We start from the raw sequence: 23,127 nt of genomic DNA on the forward strand, positions 1-23,127 counted from the left end.
CCCTTACCACTGCTGTCCATCAGGAGGTTCTAAGGTCACTACCATTATAAGGCATTACTATTCTCCACAGCACCTTGTCACTGTCTATTCAAACTCCACATCTTCATCATCCAATGTCTGGGAGAAGCTATTCCAGAGGTGAAAGATGAACTCCACACAGATGCAACAGCCTGGCATTGTTGGGCCGCTGTCATGTCGCTGTACATTTTCATTTTCTGGGTCTGTCCAGCTCCGTTGTCTGACCTAGCTCATCACAGTTGGTGATCACTTAATGCCTCAGCACCTCCTTCAGCTGGGTGCCAGGAACACATGACCTGAGATCTCATGACATAACAACAAAGTCAGTCATTAACCTTTGTCACAATGTGCTCTATTATCAGGTATGCTTATAAATATATCTGTGTTTGAATATGTTTTCTGTGATGGACAACTCTTTAGTTGAACAGAAGCCAAAATAGAATTTACTAGCCAGGTTCTTCCAGGCAAGCCATTCCTTAAAATCTCCTCTCCCCAGGTATTTCCATCATTCTTCTTGTGACTGTTGAAGTATTCCTGTAGCACGACACAGTCATTGGATGGTGCACTATCAAGCACCAAACCCTCTAAGATGGCTGACCACTCTCATTATTTTTTAAAGTGCACATACAAAATAAAGTTTGCCTTCCTACAAATTATAGTTGGTAAAAAAAAAAAAAAAAAAAAAAAAAAACTCCTATTGTACACCATGACAGCATGCATCTGGGGGATTGTTAGTATCCTTACACCCTCCCAGGGCTTCTCCTGAAGGTCCCCACCAGAAGAGAAGATAGACTTCAGAAAATCAAGTATTTGGTACAGGTAAGCATAACCAGTTCTACCTTGTATTTATCCATCTTCCACAAGGGACTGCTCCTTTCACCCCACTTTTCACTTTTATGGATTCAAGCCCACAAGTTGATTCAGTGCTCTATTTTTTTTTTTTTTTGAGCAGAGCCCAACAAGGATTAATGAATCATTCCGCTACCAGATGGTTACTTGTGAGCACCACTCCCAGACCTAGCTTAGTGAATGGGTGCTGCTATCCCTGTTGCAGGCAAGGGTCTTCACTTACTCCAGTTTTGTAAATTTCATGTATTCTTTTTTTCTTGAATGTGTTGCACGCATGTGCAGCTACACAAATTATTTGTCTGTGTATTCCTTACTGTTTCTAATATAAAATAGTATCCTGATTATTTTAGTTAAGTTTCATTCATGTATTTAGATACGCTGTTTACTAAATATTTATTCCCTCAAGAATTTATTCCTTTGAAAATAATCCACCATTTACCCAGGCTCTGTTTTCAGTTTCCACATTCTGGCAATGCATCATACAGACTCAGACATCTCCTGCCTAATGCATCATTTTACCATCCACATTTAAAACATTACTTTTTTGTACTCTTTTTGTAGAAATGACTGAAATCTGTGAAGTCATGTTCATATCCTAGACTCTAAGTTTGTTCGTTAGTACTACAATATCTCTTTAAATGTTAATGAAGATGAGGCATGTTTGTTATAGTCTGTGCTGTTATTTTCTTGGTGACTTCAATACCAACTGGCACCCCTGCTCCTCCAAACCCCCCCACCCTTATAAACTTATCTGGGTTTAAACAGACCATAACCTCTCCCACTAGGATAAACAAACCGACCAATAGGGAAAGTATCCTAGATTAGATCCTAGTTAATAACCAACCCCAGCTGTACACAGCTGGCACTCTCCCTGATGACCTTAGCAACCATTTACTAACCTATATCATAAAACATAAGGCAGAAAACCCGCACCAGACCAAATATAAAACACTTAGGAACAGGAAAAACTTTGACACTGCTATATTCCTAAATGAACTAAAAGCAGTTGACTGGTCAAAACTAAAACATCTACCATTAGAAGAGGCTAATTCCTAAGTATCCTTGATTCTCATGCTCCAGCATGTACAATAAAATCTAGATCAAACACAGCACCATGGCTCACAAAAGATACCAAATCTAAAATCAAAACTTGAAACAGAGCCTGGGCCAGCTGGAGAACAATTAAAGCCCCACTTGACCATCTGAAATATCGTCAACTCAGGAATGATACAAAAAAATCTATTTTACTAGATAGAAAAAGCTTCTACCAAAATCTCCTACTAAAACACCAAAACAACCCTCAAAAGTTCTGGGTAAGCTTAAATTAACGACTTCATCCAGGTCATTCTACCACCCCAACCCCGGCTAACCACACCCATAATTCCCCAGAGACCATAGCTGGCGCTTACAACTTTTTCACTGAAACAATCCAATCCCTAGCAAATCAACTAACCCCCACAACTTAAACCACACCCCTAATCTACTCACTAATCACCCCTCACTTAGCTTCCAACCGATATCCACTAATTTTATCAAAACACTTATTAAAAACTAAAACCTACCAGCCTCGCTGCTGACCTCCTCCCTGCAGAGTACCTACAAATAGCTGCAGATGCCATTGCATATCCCACATCTATCATTATCAACAGAACCTTATCTGAAAGTGCTATCCCCTCCCTCTGGAAAATATCCCACGTCATCCCACTCCATAAAGGTGGTAGTTCTACAGACATATCCAACTATAGACCCATTGCCATTCTTTCCCTACTAGCCAAAATAATGGAGAAATGTGTACACAAGCAACTAATGCAATACCTTACACAGAATAACTTACTATTCAACTCCCAGCATGGTTTCAGGCCATACCACAGCACCACCTCAGCCCTCCTTTCCTTTACTAATGCGATAAACCAAAACAGGAATGACAATAGGCTATCCTCCGCCCTCTTTCTTGTCCTATCATAAGCCTTTGGCACGTTCAACCATGAACTTCTCATTCTGTCTCTAAAATCTATTTCCCTCAATAAGCATGCAATCCAGTGGTTCCAGTCCTACCTGACTGGTAGACAACAGGCGGTACTATGGCAGGGCAAACTCTCCAGCCAGCTACCTCTCACACTTGGTGTCCCTCAAGGCTCCATACTAGGTCCACTACTCTTCTCTATTTTTATCAACAACCTTCACACTGCTATCCCTAAAGCTACCTGTATTCAAAATGCAAATTATTCTACTCTGATCTGCTCAGCCACCTCCCCATCCGAACTGCAAATCCTAACCCAAAATACATTTAACACTATTGAGAACTGGCTCACCAACCAACACCTACTGTTGAACCCCAATAAAACTAAACGTCTACTCTTCACCCCCACTAGTAGATCTGCCACACTTTCATTCTCTGTCACGTCTAACAATGGTACCACTATCTCCCCAAATCAACACACCAAACTTCTAGGAGTTATCATAGACAATAATCTCAAATTTGACCTACAGGTCAACAAAACTACACAGACCATCAATAAGAAGCTTGGATCATTGTATAGAAAAAAGACATTTTTAACCCCACTTGCTAGGACTGCAATCGCCTGGTCACATCTACTGTCTACTCTTTTATATGCTTCGCCTGTACTCTCAAACCTCAACAAATCCAAACTAGATAAGCTGTCCCATAGCTATAACCATATTGCCAGATTCGCCACTGGCTCCACCTATAGAACCCACCACTGCCAGAACGTGAAACAACTAGCATGGCTAGAACTGCCCAGCTTAATTCAGTTCAATCAGCTCTTAATAGCACACAAAATTCTGTACCACCCTGAGGATATCCCCTCACTTATAAATATTATTAAGCCATATAGCAACCTGAGATCCCTAAGGTCAGCCAACATACTAGTGGTCCAAACCCACAAAACTAATAACTCTGCTGGTAAATCCCAGTTTGCCAACTTTGTTGGCAAAACCTGGAATTCGTTGCCAAACTATATAACCCTACAATCCTTCAAAGGTCTCTTAAAAAAAAAAAACCTCAAACAGTATCTTAAAGTGAACTGGCTTTGCCCATGTACCAACCCTGATTAAGTTATAAACTGAAAGCATAATCTGTAAATATCATAACTTGCAACTACGTCACCAAGCGCTATATCCAGTCTGATGTCTCTTGCTTTTAATTGTGTCTGTCCATGAGAATTGTGAGTCCCTAATAGGGAACACTACTAGACCACTGTACATAATCACTTTGTTTTATACTTTCTAATGTTATCTAACTTCTTGTGTAATCTATGTAAGTTTGTCTATTTAGAGCTTTTCTCCCCGGGCCTCCACTGAAAATGGACATGTATCCACTCGGACTATCCTGGTAAACAAATGTAAAATAAATAAATAAATAAATTATTTTATCTGATTGACACTTAAATGTTTCTTCTATAATTCTGTCATTCAACATGACATTTCTCTTTCTCCTTTTCTACAACATATGATAATATTCTCTGTTTCATACTGTTATGAATTTAATCATCTAATTTTTGATATTGCCCGAGGTGCACATTTCTTTGCTGTACCATTTCTCCCTTCTATTTTCTGTCTGTTTTCAGCTAAGTCAACTAAAATGTCAGATGTATTCATTATCAAAAATGAAAATTGTTTAGCTATTTATCTGATGTAATTTAAGTTTGTATTTATATGCTACACTATCCTCTATTCCTTATCCATTTCCTGTTGTGTGCTGTTTTTAAAACTCTTCCTGAAGGGAATCTGTTCTCAGTCACATACACACAGATTTTTCACTGTGCAGACCACCCTCATCACATGTCTTGCAATCAGTTTCATCCCACTTATTGCTCAATACCTGTTTGATGTCATTTGCAAAGAACATTATTTGTAATTCAACTGTCACAGTGCTGATTACTCTGTAAATTTTATATTTGCCCAAGAAATGGGAAGAAAGTTTAAATCTAATTGATACATTTAGTTATAAAGAGAACAATTCATTATTATTTTTCACACCAAGACCACAGATTTGGGACACATACAAGAACTGATAAAATCTTCATATCTCAAGAGCTAAATTCAAAAATAATAAAATTTTCCATAACCCCTTGTCCCTTTTCAGACCATAATTCATCAATTCTCACAATACATACAGATTATAAGAAATTAATTTTTATGTCAAGAATTCCAGCTTACATTACAAAATGAAAGCAATTTAAACCTTGGTTAGCTTCAGAACTACAATTCTTTTTTATATATAAACTACACTACTGAAATAAATGTAATTAATCTTTGGGATACCTTGAAAGCCTATCTAGATGGAAAAATTCTTTCATGGTATAAAAACAATCTAAAAGGGTGGGAATCAGAATTATGTAACATCCAAAAACAAATTACAGATCTTACTATTAATTCATCTACTTACACACAAAATAATCATAAAAAAGCATTGGAAGACTTAAACAAAAGACATAATGAAATACTAACTCACAAAACTAATATAGCTGTAGAAAGGTTAAAACTTCCTATGCAGTATCACCCAAACATATGCATAATTTAGCAATAAGATTTTAAAAAATTCGATTGAAAATAATATTGCAAGTATTATACATGAAGGAAGGAAAAAAAAAACAAAAAGGTTTCGGATATAAATGATATACTAGGTGCATTTAAACATTAATTCTTTGACCATTATAATGATACTTCACACATAACTAATACATCAAACTTAGACTTGAAATTAGTAAAAGTAAAGATGATGCCAGAAAAGTTAAAGTTAGACATTCAAAAACAAATATCTGAAAAATAAATTACTCAAAAAATCAAGGAAAGTAAAAGTAATAAAACACTGGGAATTGATGGAATAATTAAGGAATTGTATAAGATATTTCCATCTTCAGTAATATCATTGTTTCACAAAACTTTGAATGAAATTCTAGCACAAAACACAACTCCAATTTCATGGAGATACTCCTTAATTACACCCATTATAAAAGAAAACAAAGACCATTTACAGTGTAAATCTTATAGGCCAATATCTTTACTTAACAATGATTATAAAATCTTCATGTCAATATTAGTTAGTAGAATTAATAAATCATTGACACGTAATAAATGAGGATCAAACAGAATTCATTTATAAAAGACACACACATGACAATATACAAATAATTCTAACACTCATAGATTTTCTAAACAGAAACAACCAAGAAGCTCTAATAGTAGCTTTGGATATAGAAAAAGCCTTTGATTCGTTGCGCCGGGATTTTCTTTTTAAGGCTTTAGAATTGTTTGAATTTCCTACTAATCTTATTACGCTAATAAAGAATATTTATAAAAACAATTTGGCTTATGTAAAACTTGGGCCATTTACCTAGAAGGCTATTGAAATAACCAAAGGTACAAAGCAGGGATGTCCGATGTCTCCCATCCTGTTTGCCTTAGGAATTAAATTATTTGCCTCATTAGTATGCCACAAATCTAATATATCAGGCATAGATGTATACGGTCAACTCAATTCAAAAATTATGTAATTTGCCGATGATGTTTTACTCACGTTATCTGTCTCGGAGAAATCAGTACAAAAACCTAGATGAAATAGTGGAAAGGTTTTATCATATTTCCGGCCTTATATTTAACAAGGGAAAATCTAATTATATACATTTGAATAAAAAGAGAGAATTTACCTTAACTACAAATTGTGTGATAGGAAAACAAGTTCCCATAATAAAATATTTAGGAATAACACTATGTGATAATTTGGAATCTACTCTAGCCACAAATTATAGCAACATAATTAATAAAATAAAAACATTAATAGTAAGCTGGAATAAAATGTTCTTGAGATTTGAAGACAGATTACAAATAATAAAAATGACAATACTTCCAAAAATTAATTACATTGCACAAGCTATTCCTATAGTACCTAACAAGAAAATCTTAAAAGAAATAAATAACATTCTATTAAACTTTATTTGGTATCCAAAAAGAAATAGAATAGCCTATACACATCATATTAGATCTTGGAAAATGGAGGTTATTAAACTTCCAGATCAAGAATCATACATAAAAGCTTCCATATTCTATATTAATTGGATAGATCCTAATTATTCTTCAACATGGAAAACATTGCACACTATTATTTTTCTAAATGAAAATAAAATAATTAAAAATTGTATATTAAGTGAACAAAATAATAGAATGTGGCACATATTGACTGTTAATATTCAATATAATATAATAAAACCAACAAACTTAAATTATATAAATAATATTTACAGTTTATTCAGAAGATTTATATATACTAACATGGATATTAAGATTTGGCTAGACTTGATAATACCTTTTAGCTCTACAAAGAATTTCTTCAATAAAATTCATAATGTTATTTTAACTAGATGGGTGGGGAAAAACTTCACTTGTTGGCAACATTGTATAGAGAATCAAGTAGTATTAGACATTCAACAAATTCGGAATAAATATGACATTCCATTAGCAGATTGGTTGATACTACAAAGCATATTATCATATGTTAAGGATCTTAATAATACAATTATTAATTCTCCTTATAAAACTAGTCCAAATTTGATAAGTCTAATATCTGAAGTTATTTACGACAATTATAATTGGACAAATCTAATTTCAAAATTATACAAAATATTGATAACATATAAAACTAACCCTAATCAAGATATTGGAATTTCATAGCAAAAGGATGTCACACTAATCTATCAATTGAGAGTAAAACAAATATTTTATGTTATGTTAACTTAACACTTAATTTACAAGTATGGAAAATATTTACATGGAAATATATTCACAGGGCATTTATTATACCTGATAAACTAGCCAAATTCAATTTACTTGATAAATCCATTTGTTGGAGATGTTCTTTAAACTGCAAAGCTTATTGGACTCATATATTTTTGACTGTATTACTATAAAAAATTCTGGGAAGAAATTATTTTTCTCCAAGCTATATTCACAGATACCTTTATTTTAACCAAATCTTTAGTCCTCGTAAATGTTAATGATACTATTGAAATGAATAAAAAAGATCTATACCTACTTTGGTCCATACTAGCTGTGGCAAGGAAATGTATAATTAGAAAGTGGAAGTCTTCACAAGAACCTACTCTGGAATAATTCTTGAAATTGATGGAAGAAACAGTGACATTAGAAATCAAGGTGAAGGAATTGAAAATTTCACCTAAAACATGGAAAAACTATCCTTGGGAAAATGTTTAACTCTTATTGAGACATTAAAAATGAACCCTAAATAATTAATGTGTAACTTTATACTTTATTAATTGAATATTATAAATTTTTGTTGCTAATTTCATATATTTTATTAATTTTTTCCCTCCTTTGTTCAGGTCAATTGAACATAGTGTATTAAAGGTTTATAATTCTTGTTTATGAATGATTGTATTGTTAAACATTATATTATTTGGAAAATAAAAAAAATTTTTGAAAAAAATCAGAGTGGAAGGTACACAACTCATAGCATTTACAATATGAATAAACATGAATTCACTCTCAAAAAAAAAAAATAAATAAATAAAAAAAAAAAGAATTTTGCTGCCCAATGACATTGCATTTTCTCATATCTGTATCGCTGTATTATTGTATTATAACTCTTTTATTGCCTAATGACATTGCATTTTTCACCTGTGTTTGTATTGCTACATTATAAAGCTTTACTGCTCAGTGATATAGACTTCTTTCTGCATGTTTGAATGTCAAGACCTTTTCAGTTGAGTTCTGGGGAAGAGGGTGGATGTATGATTACATTGCATGGATATCTCCCCTTGCCTTATTGCTAACTGGTGCACTGTTGAAATAATGTGTTTGTGGATGTGCTATTGGTTTTTTAAACTAGATGTGTCAGCAAGAAAGAAAATCTGTCATCCTTGCCACCTTGGTGTGTTGGGCCTAATAGGGGTGTCACCAGAGTCAGGTAAGAAGGAACCCATATCTCTTCAGCTACACCTGCGGGTGCGCTACACAAATGTAAAATAAATAAAATAAATAAATTATTTTATCTGATTGACACAATGTTTCTTCTATAATTCTGTCATTCAACATGACATGTCTTTCTCCAACATATAATAATATTCTCTGTTTCATACTGTTATGAGTTTAATCATCTAATTTTTGATACTATCCTGAGGTGCACATTACTTTGCTGTACCATTTATCCCTTTTGTCTGTTTTCGGCTGAATCAACTAAAAGGTCAGATGTATTCATTATCAAAAATGAAAATTATTTAGCTATTTATCTGATGGAATTTAAGTTTGTATTTATATGATACATTGTTCCCTATTCCTTATCCATTTCCTATTGAGTGCTGTTTTTAAAACTCTTCCTGAAGGGAATCTGTTCTCAATCACACACGCAGATTTTTCACTATGCAGACCACCTTCATCACATGTCTTGCAATCAGTTTCATCACACTTATTGCTCAATACCTATTTGATGTAATTTGAAAAGAACATTATTTGTAATTCAACTGTCACCGTGCTGATTTCTCTGTAAATTTTATATTTGCCTAGACCATTCTCACACCTAAGGCTAACTTAAATCATAAAGTGCTGCTGTTTGTAATACAACTATGTGTAAAGTTCCTTTGATGGACAGCTCTCCAGAAAATATACATCACTTATTAAAACTGAATATCTCAGCATCAGTTACGAAATTTTGAATTAAGAAAAAGTTAAGGTGTAGTATTGCCCTTACAAATAATGTGGAAAGGCATATGAATTAAAAGCAATATAGTATCAAGAAGGGCACTGTTACAATATAAAGCAACATCTGCCTCAAAATGAAATGGTTAATTAAGAGATAAACTCATAAAAAGTTATACAAAACATGCACTGAACATCGCTACATTTATTTCTCTACTCCAACACATCCCAAAAATACCTTCAAACTTTTGAAAGTCAAAAAACTAACCACAATCCAAAAATCGGCCTCGGTTGCAACAAGATGAAGAAAGATAAAAAAATTTTAAATAAGCAACTAAGAAGTACTTACAGAAAGAACTTTAATTTAACAAATAAAAATAAAAATAAATCAGATACATCCAGTGAATCAAGCGCTTTCGTCTCCAGCCATTTGGAGACTTTATCAAGACAAAGCATGCCCCAACTGACAGCAAATTTATAATATAAAGTTAATTACTGAACCAATCAACATCCAGGGTTCATGAATAATTCATGAGCAATGATTATTCCTACAATTTACATCTAATAATGTCAGATAATCACACATAAAATATCTATCATCCTAAATATTACCCACTATAATACATATAAATACATAACTATAAAATACATTATTAAAATAAAATTTAATATGTGTAAATAAAATCTAATAAAACCTCAACATTTCCTATATGTTGTACACTTCAAATAACCCTAATATATTGTAATATAAATGAATAAATACATGTATAAATACATAATAGATACAGTATAAAATTCACCAATGTATATATATATATATATATATATATATATATATATATATATATATATATATATATATATATATATATAAAACATAAAATTAATGCATTCCAAAAATACAACTCAATGACTAAATGTCCTGAAATAAGAAATAGTTTGACTTAAATATTAAACATAGCTCAAATTCTGAACAACCTGGGACAGGATTATAAAACAAAATCATAGTTTCAGTCCATCCATCCTCAATCCCTTTTCCCATTTTGCACAAGGGGTCAGGGTGTCACTTCAGCAGTGACAATCATCTTGAGCCAAGTTTAACACAGCCAGGTGGCTAGTCCTATCATGGTTTTAATAAACTGTGTGCTTTCCTTCAAAGTTAGATATCATTCTGAAAATTATAATATGTAGCTCCCACTGTATTTCATTGTAGAAGTAATAGACTGTAGTTTTTCATTACACCACATGCTGGAGCTCTTTTCAGGAATATAAAAGACAATTCTGAAAGTGAAAGAGGAGACTGAGATACTAGCTGAAGGAAGAAAGACTGAAACTGGGAGCTGAAGGGAAAAAGGGTCTTGCAGCATGACTGGATTTTCTTTTCTAATGCTTTGGGACAGGCAAGTGAAGTAGCAGATTGTGTCTGTCTTTTGCTGAAATCCTGGTTGATAGTATTGATCAGGAGAGAAGTCTAAAACCAGCAGTTCCATGCCTGCATATGATTCAGCAAGAAAAGGAGTTCCTTTGGGCCTAGTACAGACAAGCCATAGATAATTACCAGAGTTCTGGCAGGTGATTTTTCTACTTTTCTCATCAGAGAAACCATGGTGCCTGGTCACTAGCATATTCTTGATGGAGTGGTGAGAGGCTCTGGCCGTCATTTTATATTTTTATAAGATTGATGATCCCCCCCCCCAAATGCTTTGTGGATTACAATAACTGGGATCCATATGAGCTCCAACTTGGGCCCCGTCATGCTGGCAGCAAGACTGTAAGTAGTCACTGGCCAGTGAACAGGGTATAATAGAGTGTTTATAGTTGGTCTGCTTAGAATTGATAAAGGGGGTTGAGGGTGTTAGTACTGCTCAATGGCATTGCATTTTCTCATATTTGTATTGTTGCATTATAAATCTTCATTGTTCAATGACACTGCATTTGCTCATGTTAGGACTGCTGCCTTCAAGAATTTTGCTGCTCAATGGCATTGCAATTTCTCATATCTGTATTGTTGTATTATAACTCTTTTATTGCTTAATGACATTGCATTTTTCCTGTGTTTGTATTGCTGCATTATAAAGCTTTACTGCTTATTGACATTGCCTTCTTTGTGCATGTTTGAATGTCAAGACCTTTTTTCTGTTGAGTTCTGGGGAAGAGGGTGAATGTATGTTTTCACTGAATGCATATCTCACCTTGTCTTATTGCTAACTGGTGCACTGTTGAAAAAAATTTGTTTGTGGTTGTGCTACTGCCTTTTAAGCTAGATGTCTCACCTAGAATTAAATATGTCATTCTTGCCACCTTGGTGTGTTGGGCCTATAGGGGTGTCACCAGAATCAGGTAGGAAGGAACCCATATCTGCTTCAACTACACCTGCGGATATGCTAAAAATATAAAAACCAAGTCAAACAGTGTTGGCCTGTGTGTGGTGCCCACCTGAATGACAATATGTTGAGACCATGAGACCATTATCATCTGTAAGAGAACTGAGTAGCACCTGGCCAAAATCATTCATACAACTGAGTCACACACACACACTCTCACCTACAGACAATTTAGAATATCCAATCCACCATCTGCATGCTTTTGGAATATGGGAAGAAACCGGAGCACCAGGGGGAAGCGCAAGTGAATGCAGGGAGGACATACAGACTCCATGCAGAAGGCACCCCAGCCGTGAATCGAACTGGAGAACCTCTTGTTGTGAGGTGACAACATTAACTACTGTCCCACTGCGGCCACCCAAAATTATAGCCTAAGTATAAACTGAAAAAAGCTTTACAATTTTCCACAGAATTTTCCTTGAAAACGTCTATATAATTTTTTCTACAAATGTGCCGTTAAAAGCTACATCAAACATCAAGTTACTTTTTTAGTTCCTTCTGTGGCTGTCTGCCATGAGTTGTGTCCTGAAGCCTGTCCTTGACCTTCCACTCTAACGTCTGTGGCACCTGTCTAGCTTACCCTTCACAAAGCATGATCCTGTTTCCTGTATCTATCATATAGGATTCTGTAAGACAGCAAATCATGGCACACTGTACCATGCCATCCTGTCAGCTGAAAAGAGCTTTTGTTATGCCCTACCAATTGTCCTGCCAATGTGCAATACGGCATACTGCACAGGACTACAGTCCCCACTTTCCCTATAGGACATGCCGCCCTGAGCTAAAACCCTGACCCTCAGGGTCCTTCAAGATATGGGAGCTGACAAAAATGTTCTCAAGCTAGTTTATCAGAGAATAGATCAGCTAAGTGTGAATGCACACTGTCAGGGTCACAGTAAGGGCTCCTTCCCTCTATGCCATTCGATTGGCCTTCAAGCACCCATTTTCAAATCATGATGCCATGAGAAAATGTAAAGTGCTTCCTAATCTTCATAAAACTCTGGGGGAATAAACTAATCTAAATGAAAACTGCAGTTCAGAACAGGTTATAAATATCTGACAAGGAAAGAGAGTTAATTAGCTTAAAACAGAGAAGGTACTTCTGAGAATAATGTTCATGGCTATGCGTTTAAAATAAGTAGTATAAAGGTTTACATACAGTAAGACATAATATTAAAAGGAACAACCTGTTATCTGATTTTGTCCTACAAAAGCTTAATTTCAGGGTCTGTCCCTGTTGAAAAAGACGGTGATAGAAAACACAATTATTGAAGTAAACCCAAAACTATGAAGTTTAGCTAGCAAAAGTTTACTCATTCTAGGTTCTGCCAAGATAAACCATTCAAATATAAAATAAAACAATAAACTCTTCACATTTGTATCACCATGACAAATGCTGAAGTACATTCAGAACTTGAAATCAATTTCAAGGAAACAGAACAGAATGTTGATATTAGTGGAAAGGATCTACTATTAATTTCAATTCTGGAGAGCCATCAACAGGTTAAACTCTTAAAAGTAAGCATGCTGGTAAACCTTAACTTTAGACAAAGCTAGATCTTAATATTTAGCTGTACAATCTCATGACCAAGGTTGCTGCCATGTAACACATGCAGAAACAGGAAACCTGAAAATTAAGAGGGTGAGGGGTGATATTCCTCTTCAAAACAGCAAGTACTTTATGAAACTATGGTAGCAATTAGAGAGCTGAGTAGCACCTGGCCAAAATTCAGATGGGCTCATGGTCTCAACATATTGTCTTTCGGGTGGGCACTACACACAGACCAATACTGTCTGACTTGATTTTTATATTATAATTTTCAGCATGATATCTGACCTTGAAGGAAAGCACACAGTTTACTAAAACTTTGCTAAGGATACACATATGCAAGATAACTAAACAAAAATATCAGCCTTTCTAAAAAGGTGTGATTCCATTTGAAAAAATAAGTAATTGTTTATTATTCTCATTCAACACTCAACCACTTTCATAATACTGCTTCTGAAATACTTGTGTTTTTGCTAAAAGGAGTTAAGCAAGCTGCAGTCTAGCTAGTATAAACTGTTACATTTGGTTGTCAGCTCCTTCCCCCACTTCAGTTTAGCTCGGCTACAATGCAAGGTTGCACCTGAAGAAAGTTTTTCAATTAAGAAGTCATACACATCTGATCTGAAGTTGTTGTCTTCATTAGATCTTCAACTGTGGGTTCCTGGATTTGGCATGGATCCGACTTGGCTGCATATCCAGCATCTGATCTGAGCTCAAAGCTCCTTCCCGACCCATAATGCCCCTGTCTCCTCCCTTCCTTTAGATCTCTTTTGCCACTCTCATGTCCGCATCGTGATCCGTGCTTTCTCCTGAACTTATTGAGTAACTGACTTTTTTCTAATATACTTTCCCCCTTTTTTTCTGTTTTTCTACCTCCCCTCATGCTTTCTGCTTTGGTTAACAAAAAAGAAATAAAAACCCTTTTTATCTCTCCTGTCTTCTCATGTGTGTGGTCTCTGTTTGACTGAGTATCTTAGGCCGTGTGGTTGGGAGTATGTCAGCCCCCCCAAACCAGGCTTCCGAAAATGCTCAGAGTGTGCCATAAGCTCTCCCCAGCTGATGGCCACACTCTATGCTTTGAATTTCTTGGGGCAACCCATTTGGAGACCTCCTGTTCCATCTCCGGGCACTGATGGACAGGAGAAATAAGTTAATTTTGAAGGGCCTCCTTCCCCCTCCTACCACTGGGTCACAGGCCTCTTCTGCCTCGGCTTATACTTTGGTCTCCGCCCTGGCATCTGGCACTCAACCTACCGCTAGGAGGTTTGGGGTCAGAGACAAAAGAGCTAAGCCCAAGGACAGGGCCAAGAAGCAATCCACGGAACCCTCGGCTTTGCCGGGCCCTCCGACATAGAGTAGGTCAGCTCCAAGTATGGAGTCTCCCTGGCTCCGTTCCCCTTGGTTCTCTCCGGAGCCGGTGGAGCTTCAAACCTGGTCTCAAGCTCCATCTTCCCCTCTCCGCCTCTTCGGGCTGGTGTTGTTGTCCACCTCTTATCGCTCCACCCACAGCCTTTCTGAAGCAGAGATGGATAGGATGATGCAGAAGTTTATCTGCACCCAGATACAACTGGGAGTCTTGCCTGCCCCCTCTCCCTTTGGAGCGGGGGGTATGCAATCCACGTTCATACCTATTACTCCTTCTCTGATCTGACCTCCAGTTTTGGAGCCCTTGGATCCAAGGACACTAGGCGTCGAGGGGTCGGCTCTGATGCAACCTTGTACCTCTACTCTGGCCATGGCCTTGAGCAAGTCGGATCTGAGTAGCTTAGATCCATCTGGCTCTTGAAGCCATAGCCTCAGCACTGAATCCAAGGGGATGACGTCAGCTCCGAGCCTCTCGGAGCAGAGCCTGCCCCTTGGTATCTCTGTACCTGGAGGTTCGGCTCCGGTTCCCCCTTCTGGTCAGCGGGTTATGGCTCTGACCCTTTTTCCTTCTCAGGAGCTCCGTTCCCCTTTGGCTTTTGATGTGGTGGAGAGGGTCCTCTCGATCCCATTGAGAACCTTGACGATCTCATCTTCAGAGTCCATCCTGGCTCCTTCTGTTTCTGGCATGGACCCGGCCATTCTACCATCTCAGGGACAGCCTGCTGCCTCTTTGCCCCAGGGCACTCCCTTTGGGAGCAGCGAGACATTGGCGAGGAGGAGGGTTCTTGCAAGTATGCGTGCAAAAGGAGGCATTTGGACTCCCCCACCAGAGTCCCTCATGAAAGACACTGATTTGCAGGAAGGGAAAGTTCCCCCCTGGTCTCCCCCCGAGGATGTCTCCTTTGGAGACATCATGGAAATCCTACACCAGTGTGGGGGTGGTCTACACAAAAACCTTACTCAGATGAATCAATGCTCCTAGAGGCATTTAGCACAGGACCCTCTACTTCCTGGATGTCCCCTCCTGCAGATCCTTTGGTGGATCTTATTACATCTCAGGAGTGAAAGGAACCGGACATGGTGGAGCCCATCCCCAGATGCCCAGACTAGGTTTTAACTCCCCCTTCGGACAGCACCCATTGGACTAAGGGATCCCCTGTTGATGCCATGGTGGTCGCAGCCACCACTAAGAAGGAGCTCACTCAAGAGAGCTCCATGGTCCACCTTCCTGACCAAGAGTCCAGGACGATAGACCATTTTTGGAAGCAGGTGTACACTTCAGCGACCTTTTCTGTGCATGTGCTGAATTATATGGTACACATGATTAGGCTGCAGCGAGACCTGGTCAAGGAGGTCGCTGAGTCTACCCCTGGGTCCATGTCAGCAGAGGACAAGAAAGTGCTCTCCTCTTGGATGGCCACCCTTACATCTATCACTAACACCTCTCTATTTGTCTCCTCTCCCATACAATCAAGGGTGCTGCTACAGCTGCCGGTACAGGCGTTCCCATCAGGCACCATGCCTGGCTCTGGCTCTGTGCCTTTTCGGAACCTTTTAAGGCATCTTTTACGAATGCCCTGTACGACAGTTCCTCCCTTTTTGGGAAATTGGTATGAGACGCTTTAGTTCAGAGTGAGAAGGACGGGAAGACTCTATCTGCCATTGGGATCCACTTTTCGGCTCCTCAACAAACCTTCTCAAGAATCAGCGAGGGGCCAAGAAGATGTAGTTCCGAAAATCTCAGAGCTATTCCCAGGACACTCAGGACTCTCCTTCCTCCAGGGGCAGAGGGAGATTTGATAGATGCCACCCTAGAGGCAGAGAGGGTCCAAGAAATCAAGGGTCTCATGAGTGTTTCTCAGAGAGACCCCCACAGCAACCCTGAAGGGTTTCCTGGCTGCTTGTCTCTGGAGGCAGTCGGGAGTCGACTCTTGCTTCACTTAACAGCGTGGGAGTCCATCATGGAAGATTGTTGAGTGTTGCAAATTATATCCAGAGGCTATTCCTTCCCCTTTTTCATGTTACCTTTTCCACCCAGACACCTCCCGGGTGTTCCACCCATGTAAAGGGAGGATGCAGCACTAGAAATTGCAAAGCTGCTAGAAAAGTGAGTCATCCAACCCACCCCCCAGCCCAGTCTGGGTTAGGCATTTATTCCAGGTTATTTTTGATGCCAAAGAAGATGGGGGACTTAAGATCCATTCTGGATCTCTCCACCTTGAAACTGTCTGTGGCCAAGACAAAATTCTGGATGGTCAGCCTTCTAGCTATCCTGCCCTTCCTGCAGGAGAATGATTGGATGTGCTCGATTGACCTTCAAGATGTGTACTACCATATCAAAATGGACAGTTGCTGTCGGTGGTTCCTTCCCTTCCAGCTTGGAGAGAATCATTTTCAGTTCAGAGTGCTCCCTTTTGGACTCACCGCAGCCCCCAGGGTGTTCACCAAAGTGATGGCAGTGGTAGCAGCTCACGTGAGACGCCAGGGCATACAGGTCTTCCTCTACCAGGACAATTGGCTCCTTGCTGCCCCTGCAGACATCAGCTCAGTCAAGCGAGGGATTCCTTTCTTCTTTTAGCCCAGCAGTTGGACATTACCATCAGTCTCAATAAGTCGTCACTGGCCCTGGTTCAAGTGTTAGATTTCACTGGGGCTCGATTGGACACAATTCAAACCAAAGTCTTTCTTACCGCAGAGAGGATTCAGTCTCTGAAGCTACATGCCCTTTGCATTCTTCAGGCTCAGTCATTGACAGCGGAGATGGTACTAAGGGAATTGGGGTTAATGGCGGCCACTTTTTCATGTACAGGTTCTTCAACGGACCCTTACGGTCCAATGGTCCATGGTAGATCTCACTTTGTCTCATCCTGTTTGAGTCTTTTGGATGTGCAAATACTCTCTTCTGTGGTGGATTCATTCACCTGACCTGGTTCTGGGTCGCTTCTTTCTTCCGTCTTTCCACTCAGCCACGATGACTAGAGATGCCTCCCTACTGGGGGGGGGGCACTGCTCGGGAAGGACAGTCCAAGGCACGTGGCCCCCTATGAGACCAGATTGCATATCAGCATCCTGGAGATGAGGGTGGTGCTTCTAGCATTGCAGGCTGTCCATGCCCATCTTCCCCAGGGACGATTGCTGTCCAGGCAGACAATATGTCTGTGGTCTGATACATCAACAAACAGTTGGGAACCAGGTCTTACCCTCTATGTCATGAAGCCATGAGAGTGTGGGAGTGGGCAATCTCCACCGACCGGTTTCTGGTGGCAATGCACATTCCGGGGTGGTCCAACATTTTAGCAGACAGGCTCAACAGGCCTATTCTGATGTCTTACGAGGGGTCTCTGAATCCTTCAGTAGCAAAACAGATCTTTCTCAAGTGGGGTCAGCCTTGCTGTAATCTCTTTGCCTCTCCTTCTAACGTGAAATGCAGCAAGTTCTTTGCTCTGTACCCTCCATCGGGGAAAGCTCCCAGAGACGCTCTGATTCATGCTTGGCTCCCTGTCTTTTGTATGCTTATCCTCCTTTTCCATTGATTCCAAAATTCCTTCAGAAGGCTTGCAAGCTGGGGAGCTTAGTTATCCTCATTGCCCCTTTCTGGTCTTGCCAGGCCTGGTTCCTCTCTCTGTGGTCTCATCTGGTGGCTCCACCATGGACATTGGATTCAGTTCTGGATCTTATTTCTCATCCATCAGGGATTTCCCCTTCAGACCTGGGCAGTCTGATGCTCACTGATTGGCTGCTCCATTTCCCATGATAGTCAAGACTCCTGGTTTATCTTCACCTGTCAAAAAGATCCTGGTAGCGGCTCATAAGTCTTCCACTAGAAAGGTGTACTCCAGCAAATGGAAACATTTTTCTATGTGGGCTTTGCAGCATTCCCTAGATCCCTTCAGTGCCTTGGTTTCTGTGTTTTTTGGAATTTTTGGCAGGGATTTTTTAGCAAGGTGCCAGTTCTTCTATGATCAAGGTCCAACTTGCAGTGATTTCAAATTTTCATGTAGGTGTTAATATGGCTTTCTTAGCAAAGCCTTCCTTAAAGGTACCTTTCTTCTTCAGCCTCTGGTGAAGGACCCAACGCCATCGCGGGATCTTACATTAGTTCTGCAAGCTCTAGTTTCATCCCCCTTTGAGCCTGCAGCCTTTGTGGATCTACAATTTCTGTCCTGGAAGGCAGCCTTCTTGGTTGCTATTACTTCTGACAGGAGGGTTTCGGAGCTGCAAGCATTGTCGGTCAAAACCCCTTATATGATTTTTCATAAGGGTAGGGTAACCTTGCATACTAACCCATCCTTTCTCCCTAAGGTAGCTTCGTAGTCCAATATTAATCAGATGATTAATCTCTCACTCTTTCCCAAAATTTCAAAACAAGGAAGAATATAAATTGCACTTGTTGGATGTGCACAGACAGTTAAGTTTTTACCTGCACAAGACTAAATCCTTTCGCAAGTTTGATCAGCTCTTCATTTCCTACTCTAAACCCTTTTTGGGGAAACCAGTGTCCAAGGTCACCATTGCCAGTTGGATTTCCCAGTGTATTATTCTGGTGTATTCTGTTAGGGGCTTTTTCCTGCCAGGTCATGTGAAGGCACATTCCACCAGATCTATGGCTACTTTAGTGGCCTTTTGGTCCAGAGTTTTATTAGATGATATCTGCTCTGTGGCCACTTAGGCTTCATCTCATACCTTCATTTCACATTATAAGTTGGACATCATATCCAGGAATAGGGCATTCTTTGGCTCCACAGTGCTCTGCAATATCCTTTCATGAGGGCCTCCCAGGTGTTTAGTAGCACACAGGTTGAAGATCAAATGAAGACAACAACTTCAGATAAAGAAGTTATGTACTCACCATAACATTCCATCTGAGTTGTTCTTCATTTATCTTCAACCGTCCCTCCCTCCTTCCCCTTGCCTTGCACAGACTGTGTGGTGGTCTGACAAGTAAAGAATGTGGTCACCTCTAGGGTGCCTCTTACTCTTCCCTTTTTTGTTATATAACATTTAGTATAGGATAAGGTATTGGGTTGGGTGTGAATGCTAAGTTGGGCAGCAAACTTGATCTGAAGGGAGGAAGGAGACAAGGGCATCATGGGTAGGGGAGGAGCTTTGAGCTCTGAACAGATGCTGGATATGCGGCCGAGTCGGAGCCGTGCCAGATCTGGGAATCCACAGGTTGAAGGCAAATGAAGAACAACAACTCAGATGGAACATTATGGTGAGCACATAACTTATTTTTTTGCTGCTAAACAATTGGCTGCATATATAATGTTTGCTTTTTTTATTTTTTGGCAATAAAGTTCAAAATATGAAGCAATTGCATTCAGAAAATGAAACAAAAGAAAACAGAAACTATGGGTACGATGTGAAAACACACTTTTGAATGGATGAGTACAAAGGGATGGAACAATTGGTAATACCACTACAAACAAAGGCAGGCTAACAAACAAACTTCTGCTGCTGAGACTGAACTACAGTGAAAATGAACTATCCGATTCACCTACCAAACCTAAAGAAAGGACATTATATAACAGGAAAACTTAAATCATTTTAATGCTAAACTTACAGTAGAAAGAAATGAGTTTTCACTGTGTATCAGAAAGGTCACTAAACCTGTGTCAGTGCACATACCTTTCAAACTCTTGGTGCAAGAAATCTGATCAAAACCTAAAATAATAAGGGACAAAGGCACAAAATAGGGACATATTTTAATTATTGCTTTTAAAAACTTAGAAAGCTGATAGAATAACAGGTTTTGTGTTAGCCTGCATTTTCTGAAGTATACGAAGTCTAAAACCCAAATCTTTGTCATTGTTTACTGACTTCACTTCTCTGTGATTTGCCAGAAAACCAAAAAGTTTACAAGGAACAGACCATAAATATGAAGCAAAATTCTGAACAGTTAAGAGGTATGTAACTGTACATAAATATGCAAACAGCTTAAGAAAATTTAGTCCAAGACTGCACTTATGAAGGGGGAATTGCAGCAAATAAATACCTTGTCATCTAAAGTCTTATTTTAGAATGGAAAAATGGATTTTTTTTGCCTTTTGTGTTGACAATTTGGGCAATTAAGTGTGGCTTAATGGCTAAGGTGTTTGCCTTACAAACACAAGGTGCAGGGTTTGAGTCTCACAAGGGATAATTGGCTAGGCTTAAAATGTCTCGCAAGGGTAGTTAGCTTAGTACTAAAACTATGGCAGGCCATCTTTCTCCTGCTTTGTTTTACCATCTTAACCCACCAGCCATTTTGCGCAGAAATGGGCATGACTAGAATGGCTGACATGCCAACTGCCTGTGATGTACCATGGAAATGATGCATGACTGACATGTCATGCAGATTTGGCTGTGATATCATGGATATTCGTAGTCTAATCATAGTTTATCCTTTTTCTGCATGCACTGTGATCTTGGAGTTGGTATATCTAAGCAGCGGGGGTGTGAGGAATGCAGGGGGCAAGCCCCACTGCAAAAATGAAGGAAAAAAGGAACGGCTATATCGACAAAAAATGGCAAAATAAATAAAAAGCAAAGACTCGTACGGTCAGTAATACTGAGACATTCCTAACTTCTTCCAGGACAAGATAAGATGGGTTACTTTTTTGTGTATAGCAAATTTTAACATGTTCTTGTTTTGGTGTTTCAACTTTTTTTGCATTGGCTTTCATAAGTAAGTGACTTCAACTTATTCATTCCTAATACCATTACAAAGGGCAAAATAACATTACCATGTTTACTCAGAACGTCCTGTAAGTGGAGAGATTTAGCACTTGTTTTTCATATTTACATGTATAGTTTCAAAACTGACAGAGCTACATATTATCGAGTGGCATGGTGGATAACTAGAAATATACTGTCACTGTCCATGTTTAATACACTATACTTGAGATTTTGGCAGTTTTTGTTTGCAGGTAAGTACAATAATTCCGAAACAATTCAGTTCCTTTTCATGTCTGAAGCAGACAGGCAGTAATTTAAATGGAAAACTATGTCTACCAAAGTCTCTTTCAGTTTCATTGCTTGTCAAGTACCTTATTTCTTTCCAAGGAGAAAATTGTTTTTTTCTGGTTTTAACAAATGAGCCTCATCAATTTTGGTATAACATTTGAAATAGAAATTTAAATTTACATTCAAATATCTGTGGTCATAGTAACCTTGGCTCTAGATGATAGTTATTGTTGAGTAAATTAACAAGTCTGCAGTATCTGCTGACAATCCCAGATGAATATTTATGCAGACAAGTAAAACATCAACATGATTATTCACGCATTTAGTAAAACATCACCTAGTTTTGTGTGTTGGATTGGGTTTGGGCAGTGCTTGCTGCTGTGCATCCAGTGGGTTAAGACAGTAAAACAAACACCCTTTCTCCCTGCCCTTGTTATTGGCCTCTATTTCAGTTTAGCTCCAGTAGTTAAGAAATGTCTTTCAGATACAGGCAGCCCTGTAAAGTGCTGTAAACACTGGATTTACTACTGGCTAGTTTCCATTGAAATCTGGATTTCTATTACTTTTGTTAAATTATTTTAAGAGATTTGCACTTGATGTAAGCTGTTGCCTCATTATTAAAATCTGTCAAAACATAACTGTCTAAACTGTGTCTGTTCCTCCGTCTACCATCACATCTGTTTGTATAAGCAGGCAACCCCATTCCGCTACTTCTTAACCACTTAAGCCACCTTTGCCTTCATCTTCTTGAATCTGTAACTTTCTCTGCTATTCATTTACTAATATAAATTGTTAACAAAGTAGTAGAACAACTCTCAGCTGTCTGGTATCTGAAAAATAAAAGATGATTTTTAATCTGAAAATAGCGAGGCGCACCACAAAATTCCAAGCGACTCTACTATTTCTGGAGTTCACAGTTTGCTCTGCATTACTGAGGTTGTCGACATTTTATCAGCAGAGCCACAAATGCAAGGGAGTCTGTACTATGAGGTAAGTGAAACTTGCAAGCAGTTGCACGATTACAAGAATAAAGAATTGTGTTGTGGTTGTGCTGTTGCCTGGTTACTAGAGTTGGGGGCAGCTGATAGTGGGGTGAATCGTTGATTTCTTATGACAAGGATGGTTTATTGTCTTGTGGGCTGGAAGGTACAAGCGTAACAGTCATGTGCGAGCAGCGGTACCACATAGATATGCAGATCTCTACGGCAGTGCACATGTGCCAAAACTGCATTACCCATAACCAGGTCTATATTAGATCACCGAATGCTTAAAAAACGAATGGTGATTAATCGACCCTATGTAAGCGAAAGTTCCTTTGATGCACAGCTCTCCAGAAAATATACATCA

Source organism: Protopterus annectens, chromosome 1.part1 (assembly GCF_019279795.1).
Source record: "Protopterus annectens isolate FY-2018-M chromosome 1.part1, PAN1.0, whole genome shotgun sequence".
Lineage (NCBI taxonomy): Eukaryota > Metazoa > Chordata > Ceratodontiformes > Protopteridae > Protopterus > Protopterus annectens.